This window comes from Salvelinus namaycush, chromosome 8 (assembly GCF_016432855.1).
Source record: "Salvelinus namaycush isolate Seneca chromosome 8, SaNama_1.0, whole genome shotgun sequence".
Lineage (NCBI taxonomy): Eukaryota > Metazoa > Chordata > Actinopteri > Salmoniformes > Salmonidae > Salvelinus > Salvelinus namaycush.
Window position 1 is genome coordinate 64360194 of NC_052314.1, and position 14170 is coordinate 64374363.

Below are 14170 nucleotides of genomic sequence, written 5' to 3' on the forward strand. Positions count from 1 at the left end.
CAGCGACAGACAGACAGAGAATGAAGGAGGAAGTTCTGTGCACTGTAGGCTGCTGTGTTTTACTGAATGTTGTCACGGTGATGTTAAACCACTTTCTCACAAATCCAGTTGAGTTTCCTGTCATATGACATGTCATTGGAGGATTCTGATCTTTGCGTGTTTCAACACAGTCTTCCTCCCCATTAGGACCTGTATTATCAGGCTGTGGGTCATACCAGTACCTTCTTTATCTTCTTGGTCATATCTGGCTCAGCATAGATGGCCTCAGACATCTCCAACAACGTACTGTGTTTACTGTCTAACAGGTCTGTGTTAAGTCTATCCAGGGTCTTGTGATATCAATACCTCTGCCCTGTTCCTGTCCCTTACTGTAAGTGAAATTGTTTTAACTGATGAGAAACTGTCAAATCAACACATCACTGGACACATGACTTCCCCCACTTTAGCTTCTAAGCAAAACATATTTGTTTTCCCCTTGTTCACATCCATTTGAAACATACATTATGATTCAAGATAGAATTCAAGTGATCATATATTTTAGCAGATAAAAGACTGGAATTTGCACATAGATCATATAGCATTACTGAGGCTTTGACACCCCAGCCTTTAAACAGAGGTCACGTTATGTCCTGTACTCTGTGAGCAGCCACGTATTTCATCACATACATCACCAATGACCTGATGACATATAGGGGCCTTTATCTGTCTATGCTGTCTGTGTGTGACATCACTGTGAAGAGTTATTCAGAAATGTTCTTGCATCTTTCTCAGACTTTTTAAAGGGGGATTGTGTGTGTGTGTGTGTGTGTGTGTCCTCAGTACTGTTCTGCCCTCTGTGTGTGTCCAACTGGAAGTCACACTGTTTTAACGATCCAATCACATTCAAGCAGGAAGCTGGTAGACATGCTGGGACATTCTTCCTTTATTCCTTAACCCTTGACCCTGAGGAAATCAAATGTACATAATAAAAAAGTTCCCATCAAAATTTGTCTGTTTGAGACGTGAGAGATGTGTGTTTTTTGTTGTTGCATTAGTTGAGTCTCACACGGTGTTTATCAGACCATGAGACATCCCGAAAATCTGTCTTCTTACAAAAACGGTATTCTCACAAAAACACCAATAAACTACTGTCACTCTATTGAAAGCAGAGACTCTCCGTGCTGCCATTGGATGCCCACAAGACTCACAAGACTCACCTGAAGTTCCCCTGTAACAGTTCACATTTCATGGAAGTATATATGGAGATAGTTTAGTGCCTAGAATAAGAGGATAAATACATGTAAAAAAATATTGATTGATGTGTCTTAAATCTCTCAGATATAAGACACAACAAACTTCCTTTAGATGGTTTTTTGACTACCTGTTGTTCCGTGTAGTGAGTCTGTTATTCAACGCATTTCTATTGGCTAATAGCAGTAATGCCACATTCAATGTTTCATCCAATAATGTTGTTTTATATATTTTTGATACATTAAGGGGTCTTAAACTTAAAAATCCAGTAGCTAAATGATCCTTGGTATGACCATCTTAAAACAATTCCATATTTTAGCTTAGAACCCCCCCATTTTTAGACAGGACTTATAGTCTAGAAGGTTAATCTGTGGCTTTAAAAACTATTAATACAGGCAGGGGGGTGAACGTTTTGGTTTTTGCCTGAGCACTACACAGCTGGTTCAAATAGCCAACTCATCATCAAGTTTGATGATTAGAATCAGCTGTGTAGTGCTCGGGTAAAAAACTAAACATTCACCCAGGGGAGGGCCCCAGTACAGAGTTTTGGTAACCCTGCTCTATGGCTCTAACTCAATTTGTTTTTCATCGATTCCTCTCCTCGTAACTCATCATCAGAGTGTTGTAACTGGTCTGTAGCTGGTCTCTCTCTTTAATCAGGGTGTTGTAACTGGTCTGTAGCTGGTCTATCTCCTTAATCAGGGTGTTGTAGCTTGTCTGTCTCCTCAGTCAAGGTGTTGTAACTGGTCTGTAGCTGGTCTCTCTCTTTAATCAGGGTGTTGTAACTGGTCTGTAGCTGGTCTATCTCCTTAATCAGGGTGTTGTAGCTGGTCTCTCTTTAAACAGGGTGTTGTAGCTGGTCTATCTCCTTAATCAGGGTGTTGTAGCTGGTCTCTCTCTTTAAACAGGGTGTTGTAGCTGGTCTGTAGCTGGTCTCTCTCCTTAAATCAGGGTGTTGTAGCTGGTCTCTCTCTTTAATCAGGGTGTTGTAGCTGGTCTCTCTTTAATCAGGGTGTTGTAGCTGGTCTGTAGCTGGTCTCTCTCTTTAAACAGGGTGTTGTAGCTGGTCTCTCTCTTTAATCAGGGTGTTGTAGCTGGTCTCTCTCTTTAAACAGGGTGTTGTAACTGGTCTGTAGCTGGTCTCTCTCTTTAAACAGGGTGTTGGAGCTGGTCTCTCTCTTTAAACAGGGTGTTGTAGCTGGTCTCTCTCTCTTCAGTCAGGGTGTTGTAACTGGTCTGTTGCTAATCTCTTTCCTGGCCTTTCTGCAGATGTGTTGTGGTGCTGATCTCAACGTCTCCCAGGGTGTCTGCACTGATGTAGATATCCACAATCCTCTCCTCCATCTCACCTCTGTCAAACCATCTTGGTATAGATGGACTCAACAATGTTTTCAACAATGTTTTCTGACTATAGCTACAGTGTCTTAAAGCAGGGTTTCCCAAATTCAGTCCTGGGGCCCCCCTTGGTGAACGTTTTGGTTTTTACCCTACACTACACAACTTATTCAAATAACCAATTCATCATCAAGCTTTGATGATTTGAATCAGCTGTGTAGTGCTAGGATATAAAACTAAACGTTCACCCAGAGGAGGCCCTCAGTACAGGGTGTCTGAGTCCGAAGCTGACTGCTTTTGATCCTGTTGTAGGTGGGGATTTGTGGAACAGAAACATGTCCTGGCTGGTTATACAGTAACATGTCCTGTCTGGTTATACAGTAACATGCCCTGGCTGGTTATACAGTAACATGTCATGGCTGGTTATACAGTAACATGTCCTGGCTGGTTATACAGTAATATGTCCTGGCTGGTTATACAGTAACATGTCATGGCTGGTTATACAGTAACATGTCCTGGCTGGTTATACAGTAATATGTCCTGGCTGGTTATACAGTAACATGTCCTGGCTGGTTATACAGTAACATGCCATGGCTGGTTATACAGTAACATGTCCTGTCTGGATAGGCAGTAACATGTCCTGTCTGGTTATACAGTAACATGTCCTGGCTGGTTATACAGTAACATGTCCTGGCTGGTTATACAGTAACATGTCCTGGCTGGTAATACAGTAACATGTCCTGGCTGGTTATACAGTAACATGTCCTGGCTGGTTATACAGTAACATGTCCTGGCTGGTTATACAGTAACATGTCCTGGCTGGTAATACAGTAACATGTCCTGGCTGGTTATACAGTAACATGTCCTGGCTGGTTATACAGTAACATGTCCTGGCTGGTTATACAGTAACATGTCCTGGCTGGTTATACAGTAACATGTCCTGGCTGGTTATACAGTAACATGTCTTGGCTGGTTATACAGTAACATGTCCTGGCTGGTTATACAGTAACATGTCCTGGCTGGTTATACAGTAACATGTCCTGGCTGGTTATACAGTAACATGTCCTGGCTGGTTATACAGTAACATGTCCTGGTTATACAGTAACATGTCCTGTCTGGTTATACAGTAACATGTCCTGTCTGGTTATACAGTAACATGTCCTGGCTGGTTATGCAGTAACATGTCCTGGCTGGTTATACAGTAACATGTCCTGGCTGGTTATACAGTAACATGTCCTGGCTGGTTATGCAGTAACATGTCCTGGCTGGTTATGCAGTAACATGTCCTAGCTGGTTATACAGTAACATGTCCTGGCTGGTTGTGCAGTAACATGTCCTGGCTGGTTATACAGTAACATTTCCTGGCTGGTTATACAGTAACATGTCCTGGCTGGTTATGCAGTAACATGTCCTGGCTGGTTATACAGTAACATGTCCTGGCTGGTTATACAGTAACATGTTCTGGCTGGTTATACAGTAACATGTCCTGGCTGGTTATGCATTAACATGTCCTGGATGGTTATACAGTAACATGTCCTGGCTGGTTATACAGTAACATGTCCTGGCTGGTTATACAGTAACATGTCCTGGCTGGTTATGCAGTAACATGTCCTGGCTGGTTATACAGTAACATGTCCTGGCTGGTTATACAGTAACATGTCCTGGCTGGTTATACAGTAACATGTCCTGGCTGGTTATACAGTAACATGTCCTGGCTGGTTATGCAGTAACATGTCCTGGCTGGTTATACAGTAACATGTCCTGGCTGGTTATGCAGTAACATGTCCTGGCTGGTTATAGCTGGGACACTTTATTCTACTTTTCACCTTGTTATCTGATTCCTGAGTAACTTCCTAATCTACTGGGGGAAGTTCCACCCACATACAAACATAGAAACAGTTACATGCATACACACAGACGATAACATACACACTATACACACACTAGTTAACATAGGCACTATACACACACATACACATAGATTTTGTGTTGTAGATATGTGATAGTAGAGTAGGAGCCCGAGGGCACACACTTAATGTGTGGTGAAATCTGTTGTGAATGTATTGTAATGTTTTTAAAATGGTATAACTGCCTTAATTTTGGTGGACCCGAGGAAGAGTAGCTGCTGCCTTGGCAGGAACTAATGAGGATCCTAAATAAATACAAATACATACACCAGACACACCCTCTTATATGATCTCTTACTACTCTATATCACTGATTAATAACATATTGGATGTAGCATAATGTATCTGGATGCTTAAAAAATATGAATAACCAGACCTGGGTTTAAAAACTATTTGAAATCTGTCAAATACTTAGAGCGTTTGGGACACTTCTATTAGTTCCATTAAGCCAGGCAACGTCAGCACAGCTTAAGTATGTGGGTCATATTCATTAGGCACAAAATGGAAGAAAGCAAACTGAAACAGGGAGGGACTAACTGTACCTGTCCAATAAGAATAAAGTGTTTTCATTTGCTGTTCTTATGCTGTGCCCTAATGAATACGTGGCACAGGTCTGCTAATAACCACAGACAGACAGACAGACAGACAGACAGACAGACAGACAGACAGACAGACAGACAGACAGGAAGCTGTCATTAAAGGAAGTCAGTGGTATGGCTAAATATGAGTTGGCACAGCAACACATGCTGAAATCAACTGAAATTACAATACAATAGATGTTCAAGCAATACCTTCCCTAAACATTCTCTGTCCCAAATGGTACCCTATTTCCTACATATTGATGGACCCTGGTCAAAAGTAGTGCACTATACAGGGAATATGGTGCCATTTGAGATGTACCCTTAATGTCATTATTCACATTCTATGTAGGTCTTATGTACTGCATCTGTCCTGAAAACACAGGCCACTTTTCATCCATGGATATAAGGTCCCCACAAGTACAACAGGACATCTAGAAAGAAAAAGGCTTCATTTTAAACTTTAAGAACATCATTTTATTTAATCATAAAACATTTATAATCTGTTCAGTTTCTGAATTAGTTCAAATTAGGTGAAGGTTAGGGTTAAGGTAAGGGTCAGTTTTAGGTTTTGTCTATAATCTGCTTGTCAATGTGATGCTGGTCAGAAAAGACCCTCATGTTGGGTATAATACCTACTTTTATAAGTGTTTGTCTCCCCCTACTGGCTGTTTTCTACAATCTCAGTTTCTTCCTTCTATTACTGTTACCTTGACCCATAGAGATAGATAGAGGACTCATCTGTATCTGTTTCAATTTTAACTACAATCCATAGAAAAACAAACCCAGTTGACAATATTGACTACTTTGACATGGTGGAAGGATGGTGGAACCCCAGGTTTTCTTCTCAGAGGAAAGGAAGTAGAAACTGCAGTCAAAGTATCTCCATTCCTCTTGACAACGCTGCTCTGCTGAAGAGCAAAGGTGAACACATTGAGAAAGTTAGTAAGTATCGTTATACTCTCAAACCCATATATGTACAAACTATTGCTGTTGATTTTACTTCTAATTCACCACAGTTTATATCTCACCTATCACATAAAGCTTTGCCCGAGCTGGCCTATCTCTTTAGTCAGGTTGTTGTAGCTGGCCTCTCTCTTTAGTCAGGTTATTGTACCTGGTCTCTCTTTAGTCAGGTTATTGTACCTGGTCTCTCTTTAGTCAGGTTGTTGTAACTGGTCTCTCTTTAGTCAGGTTGTTGTAACCGGCCTCTCTCTTTAGTCAGGTTGTTGTAACTGGTCTCTCTCTCTTTAGTCAGGTTATTGTACCTGGTCTCTCTTTAGTCAGGTTGTTGTAACTGGCCTCTCTCTTTAGTCAGGTTGTTGTAACCGGCCTCTCTTTAGTCAGGTTGTTGTAACCGGCCTCTCTCTTTAGTCAGGTTATTGTAACTGGTCTCTCTCTTTAGTCAGGTTGTTGTAACTAGTCTCTCTCTTTAGTCAGGTTATTGTAACTGGTCTGTAACTGGTCTCTCTCTTTAGTCAGGTTATTGTAACTGGCCTCTCTCTTTAGTCAGGTTGTTGTAACTGGTCTCTCTCTTTATTCAGGTTATTGTAACTGGCCTCTCTCTTTAGTCAGGTTGTTGTAGATGGTCTCTCTCTTTAGTCAGGTTGTTGTAACTGGCCTCTCTCTTTAGTCAGGTTGTTGTAGCTGGCCTCTCTCTTTAGTCAGGTTGTTGTAGATGGCCTCTTTCTTTAGTCAGGTTGTTGTAGCAGGCCTCTCTCTTTAGTCAGGTTGTTGCAACTGGTCTCTCTCTGTAGATTAGTTGTTGTAACTGGCCTCTTTCTTTAGTCAGGTTGTTGTAACTGGTCTCTCTCTTTAGTCAGGTTATTGTACCTGGTCTCTCTTTAGTCAGGTTGTTGTAACTGGTCTCTCTCTTTAGTCAGGTTATTGTAACTGGTCTCTCTCTTTAGTCAGGTTATTGTAACCGGCCTCTCTCTTTAGTCAGGTTATTGTACCTGGTCTCTCTTTAGTCAGGTTGTTGTAACCGGCCTTTCTCTTTAGTCAGGTTGTTGTAACTGGTCTCTCTTTAGTCAGGTTGTTGTAACTAGTCTCTCTCTTTAGTCAGGTTATTGTAACTGGTCTCTCTCTTTAGTCAGGTTATTGTACCTGGTCTCTCTTTAGTCAGGTTGTTGTAACTGGTCTCTCTTTAGTCAGGTTGTTGTAACCGGCCTTTCTCTTTAGTCAGGTTGTTGTAACTGGTTTCTCTCTTTAGTCAGGTTATTGTAACTGGTCTCTCTCTTTAGTCAGGTTGTTGTAACTAGTCTCTCTCTTTAGTCAGGTTATTGTAACTGGTCTGTAACTGGTCTCTCTCTTTAGTCAGGTTATTGTAACTGGCCTCTCTCTTTAGTCAGGTTGTTGTAACTGGTCTCTCTCTTTAGTCAGGTTATTGTAACTGGTCTCTCTCTTTAGTCCGTTTGTTGTAGATGGCCTCTCTCTTTAGTCAGGTTGTTGTAACTGGTCTCTCTTTTTAGTCAGGTTGTTGTAACTAGCCTCTCTCTTTAGTCAGGTTATTGTAACTGGTCTGTAACTGGTCTCTCTCTTTAGTCAGGTTGTTGTACCTGGTCTCTCTCTTTAGTCAGGTTGTTGTAACTGGTCTCTCTCTTTAGTCAGGTTATTGTAACTGGTCTCTCTCTTTAGTCAGGTTATTGTAACTGGTCTCTCTCTTTAGTCAGGTTGTTGTAACTGGTCTCTCTCTGTAGTCAGGTTATTGTAACTGGCTGTTTTCTACAAGCTCAGTTTCTTCCTTATATTACCGTGACATTGACCCATAGAGATAGATAGAGGACTCATCTGTATCTGTTCCACTTTAACTACAATCCATAGAAAACCCAACCCAGTTGACAACCTTGACTACTTTGAAATGGTGGAAGGATGGTGGAAACCCAGGTTTTCTTCTCAGATGAAAGGAAGTAGAAACTGCAGTCAAAGTATCTCCATTCCTCTTGACAATGCTGCTCTGCTGAAGAGCAAAGGTGAACACATTGAGAAAGTTAGCAAGTATCGTTAAACTCTCAAACCCATATATGTACACACTATTGCTGTTGATTTTACTTCTAATTCACCACTGTTTATATCTCACCTATCACAAAAAGCTTTGCCTGAGATGGCCTCTCTCTTTAGTCAGGTTGTTGTAACTGGAGTCTCTGTAGTCATATTGGTTATATAAGAGAAAAATGCTCTCGAGTCTTTGATGCATGTGTTATCTGGACAGGATTGATACATATAGCTACTGGTTAAAATTCTGTTTTTTATTGCTACTGTAAGTGACAGGCCTTTAAAAACAGACAGTCTAGTGGACAGCAATGCTCCCTCTAAACTGCGCGCGTGATCGGCCGCACACTTTCTCCAGGACTGCTGCGCAGAAGAAACGCCATGCTACACAGAGGTGGAAGAGATTGAACTTCACTGAGTTCAACCCCAGTAGTTTGCACTATATAGATCATCGTTTTTTCAGGGATCGAATCAATATTTTATCAGCCCCTTTTCAATGCAACAAACCAATACAAATATAACTTTGCAAGATTGAGTCTGTGATTTTGTTGTAGGCAGACCCAGAGCACAATGGAGTAAACATTTAATTTGAAAGGGGTTTGCCCAGGAGTGGTCTTTAAATCACCTGCGAGTGAATGCGCATTTCACATCAGTTCAGATCAGAGCGCAGAGTCGCTCGTTTGCACATTTCTTGATATTCTTTGCTTGATTAGTTATTAGCCCAGTTATTGTAACATCTCCTTCCAACTCTCACCCTCAAACATGTAATTTACTCCTCCCGTGTATGATAGTTTTTGCCTGCCTCTCTAACAACGCCTTTTCGCTATTCCCTGCATGTACTTTAGCCTACCGGATTTCCTGTTATCTACCTATTGCCTGATCTCCCGGACTATGTTACTAGCCTTTTCCCTGCCTGTACTGTTGCCCTTTTGAACACCCTGTGTATGACCTTCTGCCTGCCCCTGGACCCAGATACCTGCCTCCTCCTGTGGTCCTTTGCAATAAACACCTGCTGCGCCCTGCGCTTGAAACCAGCTCTCTGCCTCCCCTCGTGTTCATTACAGTTATTGTTAGGAATTTTGTTAATAAATAGTTAAAACAAATTCTAGCTTTAAATAAAAATATAACAAATTGAACTCTGCATGCCTGGTGAAGACATTTGTGTTGTGGGTTATAAAGTAAGCAGAAAGGGTCATTCAACTCTGGTTGAACTGACCCAACTTAGCCCTGAGATGTTTAGATAAGGCTGTGGGTCACTTTTTAGGTCTTTCATTATCTTGAGTTGTCTGCTCAAGTGGTAATCAATTATAGTGAGCCTTCAGGATAAATGATTATATGGTGTTTTCATGTGAGTGCCCTGTGAGGTTAGAATGAACTTTTGAACCTGTTTTCTATTTGATTAGGACAATGAGACGCATTCTGTAACCTATGACGTCATATATTGTATATAAGTCTGTGTTTATGATCAAATGGGAGCTTGCTCCGAGAATAAACACTATTATCTACTTTTAATATGACTGTATCCTGTCTATTTTATGTTAATAAGTATCTTACAAATTCTTATAAATAGACAGTTTGAATTTAATTAATGAGTATATTGTAGGAATTATTTAATTCCACTAACAGTTATACATTAGTATAGGTCAGTAATGGGGAGTTACTGCTTCCTACAAGAGCACACAACGTGTAGGCTACAATTCAATCTGTCTTTGAAAAACCAGTCAGGTTAAAAGCTTATGTCTTAATTAAAGGGGAAATGTTGTATTTTGAGACAGGTTTGAATATGCAAATAAGCCAAAAGGCAGAGGGGAAGCCTACATTGTCTAATTTGCTGTATGGTAATAATAATTCATTTTATTTTGTAGAGTGCTGTCTTGCATAATACAACACAATACAATGCCATTTACAGTCACCTATTTGGCCCATGGTGTTACAGACCAAATAAAACAATTATTAATTAATGTCAAGCCCTTTACAATGTAAAACGTTTTTAAGCCAATTTGTATATTGCTGATTCATCATTTATGCTAGGGTTTGTGCAGATATCCAAGAATTTTGCAACATTCAGAATGAGACTGATGAGGTAAACAATAATTAATGGACGACTAAAATGATAATGATATTCTAACGATCGTCGTCGGGAGAAGGAGAGGAGGACCAAGGTGCAGCGTGGTAAGTGTTCATTATTTTAATAAAACAACTGAACACTGAACAAAACAACAAAAATGACAAACGAACAGTCCTGTAAGGTGACGAAAAACACTAAACAGAAAATAATCACCCACAACTCAAAGAGGGAAACAGGCTACCTAAATATGATTCTCAATCAGAGACAACGATAGACAGCTGCCTCTGATTGAGAACCACACACGGCCAATATTGATATTGAGTGAATTCGGGAAACGGTAACTCATTAAACAAACAAACTTTTTCCATGGTGCCCCAAGATTACTACCTAATTAGTTATATGATTAATTTAATCGCGTAATAATTGAACGTGTTTGTTAATTGAGTTGATAAAATAATTGTCATCGCATTAATGATACAAATGACACGACAGAGCGAAACAATGTGAGAGATCCGGCCGGCTCGCCAGGCTCCATTCTAAATAGTATGTAGTATGATTAGAACACAGTAGTTTTAGTCAGTAGTAGTCAAGACAGATGTCAGACACGGTCTAGGTGGTTTGTCTAAGAGATCCGGCTGGCTCGCCAGGCTCCATTCTAAATAGTATGTAGTATGATTAGAACACAGTAGTTTTAGTCAGTAGTAGTCAAGACAGATGTCAGACACGGTCTAGGTGGTTTGTCTAAGAGATCCGGCCGGCTCGCCAGGCTCCATTCTAAATAGTATGTAGTATGATTAGAACACAGTAGTTTTAGTCAGTAGTAGTCAAGACAGATGTCAGACACGGTCTAGGTGGTTTGTCTAAGAGGCAGGTTGACAATAAACATCAAATAGTACAACAATCAAGGATATATTTTAGTCATTGACCTTTTCTTAATTGATCTGATAAAGGGATTTTCATATTCATATGACTGTCTGACACCTGTTATTGGATTCTGGGGAAACAAACATTTGAAATAGAGGGTTGACAGATGCTTTGGTCTAGATAAGCTGCAGTGACATGGAGCATTCTTCACAGTTACCAGAAGAGGGAAGCATTTCACTTAACCAGCTAAAGGCATGAATGACAGAGAAAGCTTAGACGAGGGTTATTCAAATCCAGTCTCACACAGTAGGGTCAGTTCAGTGATTGCCTAAATTCAACACCTGGTCTTCCAGGTCGGTTAAATGAAAAACGGGAAGTGCCTGCAGCACTCCAGGACCAGGGTTCCCTACTACACTGTACAGTAGGTGCAGTACTTCCCAACCCTCTCCTCTGGGACACCAGACAGGCACACCTACATCAATTAGTCAAGGGGTTGATGGTTAGTAGACTGAATCAGGTGTGCCAGATTAGGGCTAAAACAAAAATGTGAAACATCTGTTGGTCCCTGAGAAGAGTGGACTGGACTGGACTGGGGGCCTCAATCTTCACTGTAGTGCTGTTTTCCATTATTCTGGGTGATTGATTAAAGTGGTATATTGGCTATCAGTAATCCAGACCTGAATCAGTCCCTGATTAGAGGAGAAGGATGATGATGAGGTTTAAGGGTCTTTCTGTACTGTTACTATGGGAACCTTTATTCAGTATCAGCAGTGGTGTTGCTGGTGTTGGTCATGTTCACACATAGATCAGCATGAAATAAGTGTGAACAAACAATTCTCAGAAGTCATGTGGTGTTGTGTGTGGGTGTGTTTGTGTGCATGTGTTTACTGTGCTATGGTGTTTGAGGGGTACTTGTGCCCGTATGTGTGTCACGTTCCTGACCTTGTTTTCCTTTTATATTGTTGTGTTTAGTGGGTCAGGACGTGAGCTGGGTGGGCAGTCTGTGTTATTTGTTCTATGTTAAGTGTCAGGTTTAATTGACCTTGTATGGCTCTCAATCAGAGGCAGGTGTTTTCGTTTTCCTCTGATTGAGAGACATACATAGGGAGGTTGTTTCACATTGTTTGTCGTGGGTGGTTGTCTTCCGTGTCTGTGTCTGTGCACCACACGGGACTGTTTTCGGTTTGTTCGTTTTTTGTAGTCTGTTCCTGTTCATGCGTTCTTCACGTTATATGTAAGTTCGTGTCCAGGTCTGTCTACATCGTTTATTTGTTTTGTAGTTTATCAAGTGTATTTCGTTTCGTCTTGTTTAATAAATCATTATGGCATCATACCTCGCTGCACATTGGTCTTCAGATCCCTCTCTCCTCTCCTCGTCCGAGGAGGAGGAGGAATTAGAGTTCCGTTACAGAACCACCCACCAAATTACCAGAACCAAGCATCGGGGAAAAGGGCAGCGACAGCAACCGCAGAAATCCCAGGACTTGTGGACTTGGGAGGACGAGTTGAACGGAGAAGGACCCTGGGCACAGGCTGGGGAGTATCGCCGCCCCAAAGCTGAGCTGGAGGAAGCGAAAGCTGAGCGGTGGCGATATGAGGAGGCAGCACGGCAGCGGGACAGGTACGAGAGGCAACCCCAGAATTTTTTTGGGGGGGGGCTAGAGAGGAGTGTGGCTAAGCCAGGTAGCAGACCTGAGCGCACTCCTCGTGCTTATTATAAGCAACGCGTCACTGGTCAGGCACCGTGTTATGCGGTTAAGCGCACGGTGTCGCCAGTGCGTGCCCATAGCCCGGTGCGCTATAGAGCAGCCCCCCGAAAGTGTCATGTGAGTGTGGGCATCCAGCCGGGGCGTGTTGTGCCTGCTCAGCGCGTCTGGTCTCCGGTACGCAGTTTCGGTCCAGGGTATCCTGCGCTGGCTCTGCGTGCTGTGTCTCCTGAGCGCTGGGAGGGTGCAGTACGTCCTATGCCTACGCTCCGCTCGTACCGGGCAAATGTGGTAGTGGAGCCTAAGAGAGAAGTGCGCGTAGTAGGCACTAGATCTCCAGTGCTCATCCACAGCCCGGTTCAACCTGTGCCTGCACTCTGGAGGGTACGGGCTGGTGTAGTATTCCAGCCTGGGGGAGTGGTGCCAAGGCTGCGCACCAGAGCTCCAGTACTCCCCCACAGCCCGGTCCTTCAGGTGCCTCTTAACATCAAGCCTCCTGTAGGTCTCTCCAGCCTGGTGGGTCCTGTGGCAGCCCCACGCACCAGGCTGTCTCTCCGTCTCCTCCCTACAGGTGTGCCCGTCTGCCCAGCGGCGCCTGAGCTGCCCGTCTGCCCAGCGGCGCCTGAGCTGCCCGTCTGCCCAGCGGCGCCTGAGCTGCCCGTCTGCCCAGCGGCGCCTGAGCTGCCCGTCTGCCCAGCGGCGCCTGAGCTGCCCGTCTGCCCAGCGGCGCCTGAACTGCCCGTCTGCCATGAGCCTGCAAAGCCGCCCGTCTGCCATGAGCCTGCAAAGCCGCCCGTCTGCCATGAGCCTGCAAAGCCTTCCGCCAGACAGGAGCCGCCAGAGCCTTCCGCCAGACCGGATCAGCCAGAGCCTTCCGCCAGACCGGATCAGCCAGAGCCTTCCGCCAGACCGGATCAGCCAGAGCCTTCCGCCAGACCGGATCAGCCAGAGCCTTCCGCCAGACCGGATCAGCCAGAGCCTTCCGCCAGACCGGATCAGCCAGAGCCTTCCGCCAGACCGGATCAGCCAGAGCCTTCCGCCAGACCGGATCAGCCAGAGCCTTCCGCCAGACCGGATCAGCCAGAGCCTTCCGCCAGACCGGATCAGCCAGAGCCTTCCGCCAGACCGGATCTGCCAGAGCCGTCCGCCAGACCGGATCTGCCAGAGCCGTCCAGCCAGGACCAGCCAGAGCCGTCCAGCCAGGACCAGCCAGAGCCGTCCAGCCAGGACCAGCCAGAGCCGTCCAGCCAGGACCAGCCAGAGCCGTCCAGCCAGGACCAGCCAGAGCCAGCTAGCCAGGATCCGCCAGAGCCAGCCAGCCAGGATCCGCCAGCCAGTCCGGTGTTGTCCCTCAGTCCGGAGCTGCCGTCCCTCAGTCCGGGGCTGCCCCTAAATCCAGCGGGACCCATGTCTAGGGTTCTCAGTCCAAGGTCGGTGGCGAGGGTCGCCACCTTGAGGAGGCCACAGAAGCGGGGATTTATTATGGTGGGA